The sequence below is a fragment of the Gallus gallus genome, chromosome 6 (assembly GCF_016699485.2).
Source record: "Gallus gallus isolate bGalGal1 chromosome 6, bGalGal1.mat.broiler.GRCg7b, whole genome shotgun sequence".
Classification (NCBI taxonomy): domain Eukaryota; kingdom Metazoa; phylum Chordata; class Aves; order Galliformes; family Phasianidae; genus Gallus; species Gallus gallus.
Window position 1 is genome coordinate 10,381,965 of NC_052537.1, and position 15,031 is coordinate 10,396,995.

At 44.3% G+C, this 15,031-nt stretch overlaps 1 protein-coding gene across 1 annotated transcript in view; it reads left to right on the forward strand.

Annotated features, from left to right (window-relative positions):
- The window catches only part of SGMS1 (sphingomyelin synthase 1), a 96,543-nt gene that overhangs the window by 900 nt on the left and 80,612 nt on the right, over positions 1-15,031 (forward strand). The window lies entirely within an intron of this gene.

Here is a 15,031-nt window from a genome sequence, read left to right on the forward strand (position 1 = left end):
CCTGGTTTTCCTGCTGTTCATAGCCTGCTCATCTGTGCTTTGTGCTGCTCCTGCAGCTCCTGATATCCCTACTGGTTGCAGGTAAATGCCAAATAATACACAGGAAGACAAATCTTGCACTCATGTGCTATGTTAAACTTCTGTCTCCTCTTCAGAAATCAGGAATATTCAAGCGAATGCCATACCTCACAGTATGTTTCAATTCCACGTGGAATATGGTCAGTTTCTAGACTCATATATGTAAACTCATGTAAAATGTTTTCATGCCCAAGATTATTTTATGCCAGTATCCTTCATATCAGTCTCTATTATATTGAACCATATCTGTAGGGTCATGCGTTAGTGGGCATGGGTGATGGGTTGACGGTTGGACTAGATGATCTCAGAGGTCTTTTCCAACCTTAATGGTTCTGTGATTCTAGAAGCTACACCGAGGATCAGAAGAAGGGCAAACAGTCATAAAGAGACTCAGAAAATGATTTCCCCGGTAGCACATTAAGCAGATGAACAAACTTAGTGATTGCACAGGCATTTCAGTGGTTACAGAGGTGTTTTGCAAAGGGCTTGACTTAAGCACAGAAAACATGAATGTTTGTGTGAGAAAGTGTGGTGAATAACTAGCTATTAAAAAGAAATGCAGTCTACTGTGTGACACAGTGGTAATCAAAGTCAGTGGGATAAATACAAGCGTGTTGTCTAGTACAGCTCTTTTAGATGCAAACAATCCCTCAAAAATGATTCTGGGGAGCTTTCCAGCTTTACAAAGCTGGATTAAATCGGTAAGTAAGCATTTCAAGACCAGTGCAGAGAACTAATTTGGATTTCAGTTTAAAAAGAGGTCCAGAGGGAGAAAAACACAAATGCTTCCTCGTGTTTTCAAGTGATTTGTCCAGTTTATATTTGGCATATCTAAACATCAGTCAATCCCAGCATATTGTCTTTTATGACAAAATCAACATGATGCCACCTACTGTGTAATTGTCAGAAAAATACTGTTGTAGCTGATTCTGACTCCTATTGTGGATATTTTGCAAAACACCAGGAAAAAAATAAATGAATTCTGCCTTCTACATAGTTACTCTAACAGTCTATAATTGATTTTAGTAGGCAAATGACTTTGTATATTACGGTGGTGTGCACATGAGCTTAACTGTGTAAGAAAAAGAACACAGAGTTTTTCGTTAGAGGTGGGAAATCCTTCAGCTGTACAAAGTTTGAAAATACCAGGTGTTGATTCCAAGAGTGATTAAATGCAGACTGATATGTGATGGCAGTTTCCATTCTGCAAAGAGAACGCTACGTCACATAGTTCACAGTAAAGACGGTTACCCCCTACAGTGATCCCTAATATGTTCCTGTCACTCCTATCCCTCTGGAAACACCGCATTAAATTAATCAGTTGTGTATTTTTTATGTGTTTCAAAGGGTTTTTTTCCTATGCACCTGTTAAGATAGGGAAAAATCTTATCCATACCAAACTGTTCCATGAGGGGCTGCCTGCTATTCTTTCTCTTTCTTAGTTTGTTTTTGAGATATGAAGAAACATTATGGCCCGTTTGTGTCCCTGGGCTGAGCTGTGCTGCTTATTTGAAAACCTGCTCAAAGAATCACAGAGGAAATTTCCAAATGCTGCTCTGTGCTGAAAGTGTTACATTATTTATATGACTGCATATGAAGCTGAGCTTCTTTCAGAACCTCTGTGCAAAGCATTTGCCATGTTCACGAATAAAGCAAGACCAGATGACTCGGATGCTTAATGCCTATGCAGCTAAGTCAAGGTATGTGAGCATCATTGCTCGGATGATTTCGTGGTGTGTCAGAGACCAACTGGCCAAGGGAGTTAGAAACTGTGGTTAGTTAAGTGCAGTCCCATTCTGGGGGCTGAAAATAGCATTTTTTTCTCCTTCAAAGATTTTCCTCAGATTTCCTTCCCTGAGAACAGCTCCACTTCATACCCCAAAACCCCCTGGACAAAGAATTTCCACAGCAACAAAGGCACCATTTTCACCCTTCATAAATGCTGTGATGTCCCTTGTCTTTCTTTACATTTAAATAGGAAGCATAAATAAATAAACAAAATTGCAACTATGCCTGCTCCAAATGCTTTTATAACAATAGCAAATTGTTACCTCTTTTGTTCTCCTTTATCTTTTTTTTTTTTTTTTCATCATTTCTCTATAGGTTCAAGTATGATGATGCTGTGGTTAATTCATAAGTCATATATCCGTTCACTGGCATGTTTTAACAAGTCCCTGTTTAAGTAGATGTTAGCTGCTCTTTTTAGGAGTGAAGCAGTGGCTCCCATTGCCAGCCTAAACATTCAGATAATTCAAATAATATGGAATTCACTGCCTGTAGCTGTAGAAATGAGGAATGGTTCTGTGTTCCACCTTTCTTTACAGCACTTTTAAAACCAATGCTAATAGTTACATTGTCCAGGGAAGAACATACGTTGGCCTTTTGTGTTCTTTTTTTCCTCATTCAACCTGTCCTCTCATTCTCACTAATTTTGAGGAATGTATCTCAAAGACAAGAACTCTTCCTGCTGGCTACCAGCCGTTTCTTAGTATCTGCCGGCCATCTGGAGCTTTAGGAGAAGGAGTTAGAGAAACTGTTGTTGGCCACAGTCACAAAGTAACAGGTATGCTAACACAGATGGGAGCAGTGATCTTGACTGGCTCCTGAGCTTGTGTTTGTGCTCCCGCAGCAGAGCTGTGTCTCTGCAGCTGCTGGGTGAGATGAAGGCATCTCGGAGCCCTCTGTCAGTTGGCACCACATCTCTGCTTGGACACAGAGCCGTGTCAGCAGTGCTGCTCAATTTGGGTGCATGTTTTTGTATTCTAAGTGCAAAATTGCTTTCATTTGGCAATAGTGACAGATCCTCTGTGCTTCTTTCTGAAGTTTAAGCTCTCCAGAGGCACCTTCTCTTGTCTTAGGGAGTCCTTTGTCTTCCGTGTATATGAAGCCACATCCCTATGGGAAGGGATGGGATTTTCCTTAGCTGATGCCACATTTCAGTTAGCGATCTGACAACTGGAAAAGGAACAATGCATACACCGCTAATTATTGCTTTCCACAGAACACGTGGAGTTCAGACCTCATCCATTCCACCCTAATGGAGAGAGAGGGCCCATTTCCTCATACGTCTGGCTACACTGCAATTTTCGTACCATGCTGGTCTGGGGCTTGCAGGACTGCAGCCTATCAGCAGTTATCATGACTGCTTCTTCTGGAGATCGCCTTTCCAGTTCCTTGCTCCCATTGCCAAAGGTCGTTGGCTACTTTAGAGCTGCTCACAGCATGAACTCTTTGAGTCTGATACCAGAGGCTTTTCCCAGAGCAACCTGAGGCCTGCTTTTCCATCAAGCTGCTTTATTAAATGGTTTTTAACTAGGGTGGAGTCAGCCAGCCTTGACCTTGATTAACCTTCAGTTTGCCTACATCCCTAGCCGTGTTTATATCTCTGTTCCTGTGGCCTTTTCCCACTCTGCTGTTTCAGTTAGCTGCTCAGCAGTTGGGGTATCAGTCTGGTTTGGTCACAAATGGGGAGCACAGCGCTGTTGGAATACCCTGAGTGTTATAACATGCATAGGATCACGGCTCAGGGTCAATTCTGACATTACATTATTTAAAGTGCTTGATTGATGTGACATAGCTGCATGGGACTCTACGTCATGTGGTTTGTTTGTCCAGAAAATAGAACAGCCTTAGGGCTCCTAACTGCTTTGACCTCTTTTCAAGCAGATTTTCTGGTCTTGCATTGTAGCTTCACCCTGTGTGGGCAACTATATCAGGATGGCAACCCCATAATTAGGTGGCTTGTCTTCCTGGAGCACGTCAAGCCCTTCCAGTTCCCGTACAGCAAACACACTGAGGCCATGGAGTGGCTTGGAGTTTGAAAAATGCAGGGATAAATTCAGAAACCCTCAGAACCCGCCAAGTTGAGTTTTCCAAAAGAGTCAAGATAAATAATAAGTTTCTTCTCCCACACAGAGAAAACTCACAATGTAGATGTGTGTTAAATACACGGAAAAGGTAAATTGCTGGGTTTTATTTTCTCCAAATAGCAAGCCAAAAACAAGCAAGCAAACAAACAAAACCAACAAAAACTGGAAAAAAAACCCAACCCAAACCTCAGAGATTGTAATGCATTCGAGGCAAGGGACTAGTTAGAACAGTGAATACTGGAAGAACTGGCAAGTGTAATCCAGTGGGAACTTTTTATAGTAGTTTCTCAGGCTGGATTTAGCCCTGGGTGACTGAGGAATAATATAAAGTACATTTCAAGCCAAAGACAGCAGAGCTTGAGGAGATTTGTTCCTCTGTCCTCTGCAGTCTGTTCTTCAGCAGATTTTCAAGAATAATTAAGATATATTCCAAATGGAATAACATGAAAAAATATTGACATTTTAGTTTTCATATGGCACAATACAGGGTGAATAGTAAAGAAGAGAGAATGAGGACGGGCCATACGTAATGGTTTGTGCTAAGGGCACAAAGCTTAGCACTGAGCCAAGCAACAGAGAAAACCAGTTAGAGGTGGACTGAAATTCACCTCTTGTAACAAACAACAGGAATTTCTGCTGCAAGCCCACCAACTCAAAGTAATGAAAGAGGACGAAAGCACAAACAGGCCAGCTAATTTCCAGGCAACTGTGAGCCATCCGTGTAGCACCACTATGTAACGGCAAGTACACGTTGAAGGTAGGTCAGAGGAAACAGTAGCAGTACAGATGGGGAAAGATTAATGCTACCCACAGCAGGTATCACTGCGGTTGCATCTGGAAAGCTGCACAATGAGTGCTGGCCATGCACAGTACCTCTGGCATGGTGCACATCATGGGAGAGGATGCTGCAGTGGATGCAAACTGGGCATGAGTAAATGAGGTCTGGGTGTCAGGAGGTTTCTTACTGGGAAGGGCTGGCTTTGGGAACAGTCTTCTACACATAGAAGACCTGGCAAAGCTCAGGGTAAAGTTATCAAGCTTGGTGAGATGAATGAGGCGCTTTGCCTGATGCTGCTCTGCTTCTTGCCAGAGAGCAGCAGCAGGTTCAAGCCTGCAGCATGCTTTTACAGTGAGGCTTCTTGCCCAAGGCAGCAGGATGTTACAGTGGGAGCGTGACTTCCCCTGACCAGTGCCATTCATCCCCGCATGAAAAGAGGGACAGAAGAGCTTTAGAAAAATTCAGTGTCAGGAGTTGATGTGAAACAAACCCAACAGTCCCATGCTGCATTCAAAGCCACACTGCATTAAACCAGTCAGGATGAACCGGAGACAGGGGCGGTTTGCCAACGTGCTCAGCAGATGTACAGTCATGGCTGGTCAGCAGATTTCTAAAGTTACAGCCATCATCTAAGAAAGATTTTCTTCATTTTCAATCCACCTTTTTGATAGATTCAGTAAATAAAACATAGTCCAGTAGCACTTTTCCCAATCCAAAGGTATCAAATTGTCCTTACGATACGCATGTTAAATTCCTTCTACCTTTTCCATTTCTTTCTCATAGATCCTCCTTCCTTTAAAAAAGCACTGATCACCAATGCTATCATAAGAAAAACCTGAAGAATGAAGCTGTTTTACAGATATATCTCATGGCCTCTAATCCTCCTTCTTGGGGGCAATTTAAGTTCCATTCAAAACCTCTTTCTTATGTAGAGTAGTAAACTTCGTCTGCCCATTTGTTTCCCACAGGAGAAAACAACTCACTGCTGGCTCACTTTTCATTTTTCTCAGAGTGCTCTTTGCTGCCTTATTTTGTGATGTTTGGCTTTCTTCTCTTTTATACTTGAGGGATGACAAGACAGAGAGATTATTACGCCTGCCAGTGCCCTCATGCAAGAGGAGAAACAAATTAATTTCTGTATCATTTCAGAGCTAGAAAAAAAGCCAGATACTTGCTCTGCCCCCCCTGAATCTGCAGCACTGCTAGAGGTACATCAGAGTTCTGGTGGTAAGGGTGGCTGTGTCAACTGCTGATATACCTGATGGATGGCATACAGCACATTTCCAAAATATTTTGGGTTAGGTGCTTTTGGGAAGTTATCAAGCAAGCTCTTTTGGGAAGACTGCAAATCAATTGGGTGCAGCAGAACTGCCAGGTCACAGCCTGAACCAATGGTTGAGCGCCAGGTGAGAAGGAAGGCTAACCCAGGTTCGAGCAGTGCACCTGAGTGACCAGAAGGGCTGGAGCCTAAATCCACCCCTCCTCACCCTCATTTAAGGGTTGGCAGCTGTGAGAGCAGCATCTCTCTGGATAGAGGTTGTGTTTCTGTTGAGCTGTCACTGGTTGTTGGAAGGGGGGAGCCAATTTTCCTTCTTTACTACTCGCTATTGCTCCATAGTGTCTTTATCCCATTTGAAGTCACTGTCATTGCCTTCTTTTTGCCATACAGTGGGTCTCATATTCAAATAAAGAGACAATTTTTCCCCAAAATGCAGGCAAGAACCAAGTCTGCTTTCTAACTCACACGTAACCTGCAGATCTGTTTTCTGCATTCGTTTGTTTAGTTCTAGTACATGTGTATTTAGATGTTTTGATGTTTTGCAGGAAGCATGGATTGCAAACAAACAATGTAATCCATGCACATTTTTGGAAATGTTCAGCTCCACCCAAAACCAGGCTGAGACTGATGGCAAGCAGAGCTCTGCGGAGGAAAAATGCTGATTTGGCTGGCAGCTTTGCCCACAGCTCAGTTGATTCTTGCTGCATTTCAAAGTGTGTGTTTCAATAACACCAATGAGCCATCACGTTGGTCATCAGGGCCTTTCTTTTAGCACCCTTAGCTGTGCAACACAAAGGGAAAATGAATAGAAAGAGGTATTCATCTGTGGTTGGCTGAGTCCTGGCCTTTTGTCTAGAAAATCCTGAACTGCCCAGCTGAAGTCCATCATAACAAATTAGAAACTTTTGTCTGCTTTTCCCTCAAAATCAGATCATGCCAGGAACACTTTTATCTTGGATAAAGGAGAAGGGAGCTGAAAATTGGATTTCGTGTTCATTAAGTTTAATCATTTACTTCTCTTTATTCAGGGTTGAAAAGTGATGCGTAGTACAGTAACTGTGCCCAGGATGTGGGGCTTACGAGAAGGGTAGTGAAACAGTGCTAACATGTCCCTTGTCAGGAGTGCTTTTTGAGTTCAGCAATGAAAACCATGGAAATCATCCTATTTTATTTGTATGTGTATGAAGAATCCATTCAAATTCAAAAGAAAAAAAAAGAAAAATGAGTCTAAAATGCCAGAGCAGGAACACTGGTGGCCTTAAAAATATATAACTTTTACAAGATAAATGAACAAAAAGTGAAACAGGAAAAGACATCAAAATTCCATTCTTTCTCAGACTGCATGCGAGGCAAAATAATGTTCCAGAAAAGTTTTTCTTTGTTGAGGAAAGAAAGCTTTGTGAACGTCTACATGGTGAACAGTTACTTGATAACACAGTTACAATCATTTTCTTGGCTTCTTTTAGGGATTGCATGTATGATTACATTTCAGCTGAAGGCCATGAAGTTTGGCCATATGTTGTGTTAGGCTCAGAGTCAGGCCTCAGTGTCACAAGCAGTAAGGTCCCACTCTTAGGTCACTGCTCTTATGATTGGAGATATGATGCTCTGCAGAACAGGAGTTCCTATCTCTTTTGCCTTTCTCCACATTTTTCCTGATTGAACATCTGTGTTTCCTTCACTCATGCTGGGGTAAAATCTTTTCCTTATGCAGACTTCCCTCATTGGAATTCACTTTCATGATGGATACATCAAAAGCTCATAGCTGCATATTGAGTTTGTATAAACCTATTTAAAATGCCAGGATAATAATTGATTTGACCTAGACAGGCTGACAGGCCTGGGAGAACCCCATGAGGTTCAACTGGTCCAAGGTCTTGCACTAGGTTGGTGGCAACACCTACCAGTAAAAGGTGGGGGAGAAAAGGATGGAGTACAGCCCTGCCGAAAGGGGCTTGGAGGTACTGGTGGATGGCAGCTGGATGTGAGCCAGCAGCGTGCCCTCACAGCTCAGAAAGCCAACTGTGTCCTGGGCTACATCCAAAGCAGCATGGCCAGCAGGGTGAGGGAGATGATCCTGCCCCTCTGCTCTGTGCTGGTGAGGCCTCACCTGGGGCACTGCGTCCACATGTGGAGTTCTCAGTGCAGGAGAGACATGGACCTGTCGGAGCACAACCAGAGGAGGGCCACCAAAATGATCCAAGGGATGGAACGCCTCTGCTGCGTATATCTCTCTTCATTGCAGGGCAGTTGGACTAGGTGACCTCTAAAGATCTCTTCCAACTCAAACAATTCTATTATTCTATGAAATATTTGTCACTGGATCTCCTTTTGCTAAGGCACTGACTGCACTTTTTCATATGCAGATGTGAAATGAGACCTATTGAATTCTGGCTAGATCTGATACTTAGTGTTAGATATACTTAGTATACATATTAGTGTAGAAGTATAGCTAAGTATATATTACTATGCTTATTATATTACCTCATATTAGTTAAAAGGTACTGAAAAGCATGATCTGGCAAGTTTCAGTACCTCTTCTATATAATATGATGTCACACGGTTTCACAGCATTGATACTTATGCCTTGAGATTTCTCTTCAATAGACCTACAACCTGTGGCTATAGAATAAATTCACTTGCAAAGTGCTTTAGTATAGAAAGGAGTCTGATAACCATTTATCATATTAAAAAGAATTCGTCAGTCTTCATGAGAAACAGCCACCTGCAGTTATCCTTCAGTAATTTAAAATGCCAGTCGTGTCCCTTTCTGACACAGAAAGTATATGTCTACGTGTCCAGTAAAGGTATTTAATAATGACGTACTGCCTTAGCTGGATAGGGAAATTAATCCTATCCGATATGAAAGTATAAATATCACTTGCTGAACGAAGATGAACGTAACATCCCCACTGAGTGAATCTATTCTGGGGAAATCATGAAGCAGAAATAAGATTAAAATAAATGGTGACAGCTGGATCTTGTTGCTAGCTCTAAAAGAGTCCCTCTTCCATGACAAGGTTGCACCCGGTTCCTTTTATAGCAACTCTGGTTTATGTCCCCTGTAATTTTGGCCTGAGAAATTCCAGCTAAGCTTTGACATCAAAGGCAACTCTCTCTACAAGCAGAGATTGTCTTCTTATGCAGAGCAAATTTACAAAACAAGCCTCACTGGTAAGGGTGACTTCTACCTTCCTTCCTTACATCACCCCTGAGCTCCCACATTACCTCTAAACTTTCCATAAGGTAAATTTCCATTGCAACATCATGCTTGTGTTATGTCTGAAAAAGAGGTGGACAGGCAAAGCTATCGGTTGCCTTGTGGACAGTTTTTAAGCCAGCCTGCTGCCTCTGTTGTTGGTGTGCTTTCACTCTCATTGAAGCATATGCAGAAGAAAACACTTGTGGTCTGTGCAATTACAGATCCTGCTAGGGCTCTTCTGCTCACACTAAAGCTGCTGGCAGCAGCCTTAGTACGCTTCTGTAGTTTCTGAGGCCATCAGAAATCTTCCTGCTGATGCACAGACATGTTCTCACAAGTTGTTTATTTAACTTGAAGTGATGATTGCATGTGAAACCATCACCCCACCAGAAGATTGATTTTCAGGCCCTTTGTATCCTGCATACAAAAGACACTCTGCAACAGCTTTGATGTCAGCTAGCATTGGAGACCTCCTTCCAGATAATTTGCAGCATCGATAGATTTTATTTCCCAGAAGAAGCACTGTGCTGCAGTGCCTGACTCCTGTGTGCATACTGGCACTTGGCTCCTGAGGCTGCTGTGAGCATGGCAGCAGAGTCAAGGAGCCCATTATAGTACGTGTGGTCTGAACAAGGACTAATTCATTACCAAGAATAACTTTGAACTGACACAGAAAGTCAGCACTTCTTCTTGGCATAGAATGATGGCTTATTCTTCCTGGACCTCAGAGCATTTTATTTTTAGCCAAAAATAATCATGGGCTGTTAAGCACAAAGCGAACCTGAGGTGCAGAGAAGCCCTGCGGCACCGCGCACGGCACAGCGGAAGTCTCACTGCAGCAGTCTCGCGCTGGTGGAGACGTATGGGACTTCACGCCTGGCCCAGTACAGTAAGTCCTGCATCAACTCGATGTGCACGTGCCACCCAGACAAGAGAAACTGTCGTTTTTTAAACGATTCAGAATAATAATAATAAAAAAACACGAGGTATTTTTGGAGACAGAAAGGAGACATTAAGAGTCAGCGAAATTGCTTCAGTTCGTTCTCTGCTCTCCATGGAAATGGCCACCATATCCTTACGCAGCTCTATTTTACAGCGCGAGGAGGAAGGGATCTGGTCTAAGCTGTTTTCTAAAGGTTATATAGGGTGTTTGCGGGAGAGCCTAGAAGTAGACAAAGGCAGCCGTGATGTCCTTGTCCTTGAATGCAAGGCATCAGCAAAGCAGGCCCCACCCTAAGAAATGTGTGGTCATTTATAATTCTGTATTCATAATTCAGTATAATTCTGTGTTCAGTGTAATAATTCCGAGCCACACTTCCCAAAGAGATGAATGGGGTGAGTCAGCTGAGGAGCATCATGACATGGAGACCTTGCAGGAGTGCCTGGCCAGTACCCACAAGCTTCTCAGACCAGCAGATTCATGAAAGGGGAAAGCTTCAGCTTCTTCCAAAGGAAAGGATGTGTCTTCTGCTTTGTTTGCTGATACCAAACAGGTCAGGGAGCATCCACACTGATACCTGGAAGCAGGAGGTACAGTAGGACCCCATGAGGTCCAGCACTGTGTTGGGACTCCTGAGAAAGAGACTGTTTCATGCATGACACTGGTCCAAATCTTAAATGATCTATGCAATTGAACTGCTTGATCAATGGAATTTTTACAGAGATACAAGCAATACTGCCCTGACTGCAGCACATGGCCTGTAGCAATGTATCTTTGCAAAGGAAGAACACAAATGATGCTTTTGCAGATGCGTATCAAAAATACTCTGTGGTAACTGCACCAGAGCAGAGCTTGTAGCAAATTAAGCTTGTGACATTGTGGGTTTGGGGTGGAGAAGGCAAGGAGGAACAGCGGTGTCCCTGCTCAATTACAGCTCTGTGGCTGCTCCTTGCCTTGCCCTCACAGCTGGCTGCTGCTGCCCTACTAGATGTCACTGTTTCTACAGCTCAGTAAAGGAAGAAGTATACGAGAGGCCCATGGGACTGAATACATCCCTGTAACAGCAGGTCTGAGCCCTTGTGCTTCTTCCAACTGGGGTTTGGTCACATTGGACAGAAGAGCTGTGCATTTTCACCCATGGCTTTAGCCTCTGCCCTTCTAGCCCCGCAGAGAAAGAAAAGTAACACAGCAAAGACTGCATTTGGACTTTTGCTACAAGTGGTCAAATCCTACTCTAGCAAACTTTCAACGCCAGGTCCATGCAGTGTGGATGAACTGTGCTCTGCTCCAGCAAATGGTAGAGCCATGCCTACAGAAAACCCAGACAGGTACCTTCCATAAAGCTTCCTATCTAGCTACTTACTTCATTACTGCAGTAATTGCTATTTACACATGTAAGGGCTTGCTCCAGGGTAGGCAGGTGCTCACGAAGGGCAGTCTGTGCTCCTTGCTCTGTGTGATCAGGGTGAAGCAACATGGCACAGGGCCAGCCTTGCAGGAGGCAAAACCACCTTTTCTCTCCTTGATTCAGTGAGAAGGTGAAGGGCTCCATGAATCAGAGGCTACTGATGTTGCTGCATATCGAAGTTAGTGGGTCTTCTATAGAGAAAAGCGTTCTTTAATCAGCATCTTTTACTTTACTGAAATTAACTCTGCTATGCTAATATAGTCTTACTGATTAAAGACCCTAAGCTTTGCTCTAATAGTCTGAATTACTGCTAGGATAATGACATGTCTGCTTCTAAAAGTCCTGTGCGTTCCAACCAAATTACATCTGTATTTGTGCATGGATAAATATGAATTATTCTCACATAATTTACATCAAACATCCTTCCTGTTTCAAAAATACCATGGGAGAGAAAGTGACCACGTCACCTGGCAGTCATCCTTTGCTTTCATAAAGACCTGTTGGGAGAACAGACACCCCTCCTGGCTTTTAAAAAGGAAAGAAATCTGTAGGAGAAATCCTCTTACATGCATAGAGTGAGTCAGGCTCCTGTACAGCAAGAATACCTGCATCTGTGCTGTAAGGTGGAAGAAGAAAATCTAGTTTGACACTGTACAGTAATGGAGAAGAAAGCAAGCAAGGAAGAAACAACTATACTTGATTTATGATTTGCAATGTCTAACGTATTGCTTTTGCACCAAGGATGCACGTATGGGAGTGACATCACACCTGGCGAAGCTCTGAAATCAAATGACTGCTGTGGAAATAACTGCTCCTAGCCTGTGACTGTGGTGCAAGTGGGACATGTCATGAGAGCAGTGCTGCAGCGAGGCGAGTGCAGCAGAGAAAATGACTGAGGGTGAAGCCAATGCACTTGTAGCAGCACTTGGTACCGCCACGTGATTGCCCCCATCCCCGCTCCCTGGCTGGTGGTGCATGAGGCCCGTAAGCCCCTCAGTGCTTATTTTAAGATGGGGCTCATCAGTTGACTTAAGCTTTAGGTGATCTCTCACAGTGCCATCTCTGTGATTTCCATTTTTGTCCAGAACCTCTGCTTGGCCTCATGCTTTGCTGGCTGACAGGTTGCCTGGAGGTTGCGTGCCTGGCAGAAGCAACTCTCTCCCTTGGTTGACCTGAGGGACTTCAGATTTAGTTGTTCCTACCATCTCACTCGCAATGAAGAGAAAAAGTTTTACAACTTACACTATATTAAATCTTAAAAAGAAGGTGGCCATTATTAATGAAACTGAAACCTTTCCTTGCTGTAAGTTACCACAAAATTTGATCTGAGCTAATGTAATTTCAGGGAAATGTAATACACTGCAATCTTGGCTACCAGCAAGAGGCCAAATGTGATACATACCCCCTTTTATGGTCTTCACAACATTAGCCCAATTTGCAGAACAAACACATCCAGCCTTCAGCCCTCGTGCTTTGACTCATGCATAAGGCAGCTAATAAGATTGACGCGTCCAGTGGTGCTCCAGGACAAAACTCCCCCTGGCATCGGTGAGAGCTGCTCCAGCGCCTGCGTTCTCCCAGCAAAACTGCCTGCTTAACAGCTCCTCTGAGAGGCACTCGCAGCCCCAGGAGAAGAAGGTCAGAGCCACAGTAGCAGCAGCTCGCAGAGGTTAGGCTCTCTCCCACGCTTGGCAATAGTGAGGGGGTTGAAGGGATCTCTGGAAGTCTCCAGTTCAGAGTAAAACTGTTATTCACACTAAGTCAGGAAGATCATAATACCTTTTTTATTTTTATTATTATTATTATTATTAGAGTAAAGGGAGGTTGGATTTGTGGACCTTTAAGGAGTACAGCTTGCATGGTGGTACAGGACACAAATCACTAACCAGCTTTAGGCCACGAGTTAAACATTAGAGAGAAATGGTAACTATTAAACTCACTTAGTACAGACTTGTGCTGACATTATTCCTGCTACCCAAGCTGCATTCACTAGAAACAAGAATTATTTTTTTAAACTGCAGATATCTTTCTTCTCTAGACTGGCCTGAAAGGCCCCTACGGGTAAAATAGAGAAAATCCAGCAAGGAATTGATGGCATCCCTGTGTGCCAGGGTCACAGGAGGACAGAAAACACAAAGTGTTTTGAAATGGATACTCCCAAAATTCATGTGATGGGGATAAATAAATACTGGGTGAAACCATGGAAGCCTCCAGGATCAGATCCTGTAACTGAGCAGTAAGGAGAGCTGTCATTACATGACCGCAGAATTTCAGGGCTCATGGAAAAACACAGATGAGCATGACTTGGAGCCTCCTGGAAACGGTTATGCTCTGTTCCTCCCACACCAGAGAGGTGGCATGCTCGAGCTCAGCGGCACAGAACACCCCTTGGCCCAGCACAGATGGACAGCCCCACACCTGTGTAAGCTTCAAGAGGCATGAGAGGAGCATCCACCGTCTCATTTCCTCCACTGTTGAAAGCAGGGGAGAAACTGCCACACCTTGTCCTTGAGCAGCTCCAAAGCTGGAGCTATGTGAATTCTGCTGTGAAATCCCATCCCACCGGAGCTGGTTTTGTACCACGTGGTTTTCCTCCCCTTCCAGCTCCTGCTCGCAGTTCAGCCGAGGTAATTTAGCTGTAACCATTCTGTAATACTAGCTCTTGGGCTGCTGTAGTGCCCTTTGCTGCTGGACCTGCCTGAGCATGCTGGCGCTTGCTGCAGGAGGAGGATGCGGTGGGATGGCTGCGGTACCAGCTGTAGCCCAGACCTAGCTGACCCGTGCCAGGCCATGTATGCGGATGGCAAAATACCATCTACCCTTTTGGAAACCAATCTGCTCCATTAACTGATGTCAGGGACCAAACCACAGCGCCGTTCTGATGAGAAACGACGTGTGTTGTGGGAATGCATGGCTGGTTTCCACAAGCCTTATCACAAGGCAAATCTTTTAACAGTCTTTCATGCCCATTTTTTAATTTTTCCTCCTTTTTTTTTTAATCTTTAAATGGAGAAATGGTTGCTACAGTCCTGCTGTTAAGCATTTCTTAAGTTTTGAAGCATTTTCACAGTCTGTATACATACCGAAAATCAGGATGAAGAGACCTTTTGCCCTTCTGCTCTACGGGAGGTCTCTGCCCTTCCCGAGCTCGCCTTCGGACCCCACGTTAGGCTCTGACAGGTGTACCCCCCCAGGCAAACTCTGGCAGCGGCTCCAACGCGGCGGGGCCGGGAGTAGCTCCGTGACCCCCTGCAATTCCAAGAGCGGCCCCTTGGGGGCGCAGCGAGCGGCGCGGGCAGACGGCGCGGCAGTGCGACGGGGTACCGCTGTCCTCTCGGCAGAGCGGCTCACCGGTCCGCTGCCTCCCAGGCTACAAATCCAGCCGTGGTCCCCATTAGGCAGAAAGCTCTTGCCAAAAGGAACGTGGCTACCCAGACTGAGTGCCTACCCACTCTTCGGGTCTCTAGATGCGGGGGG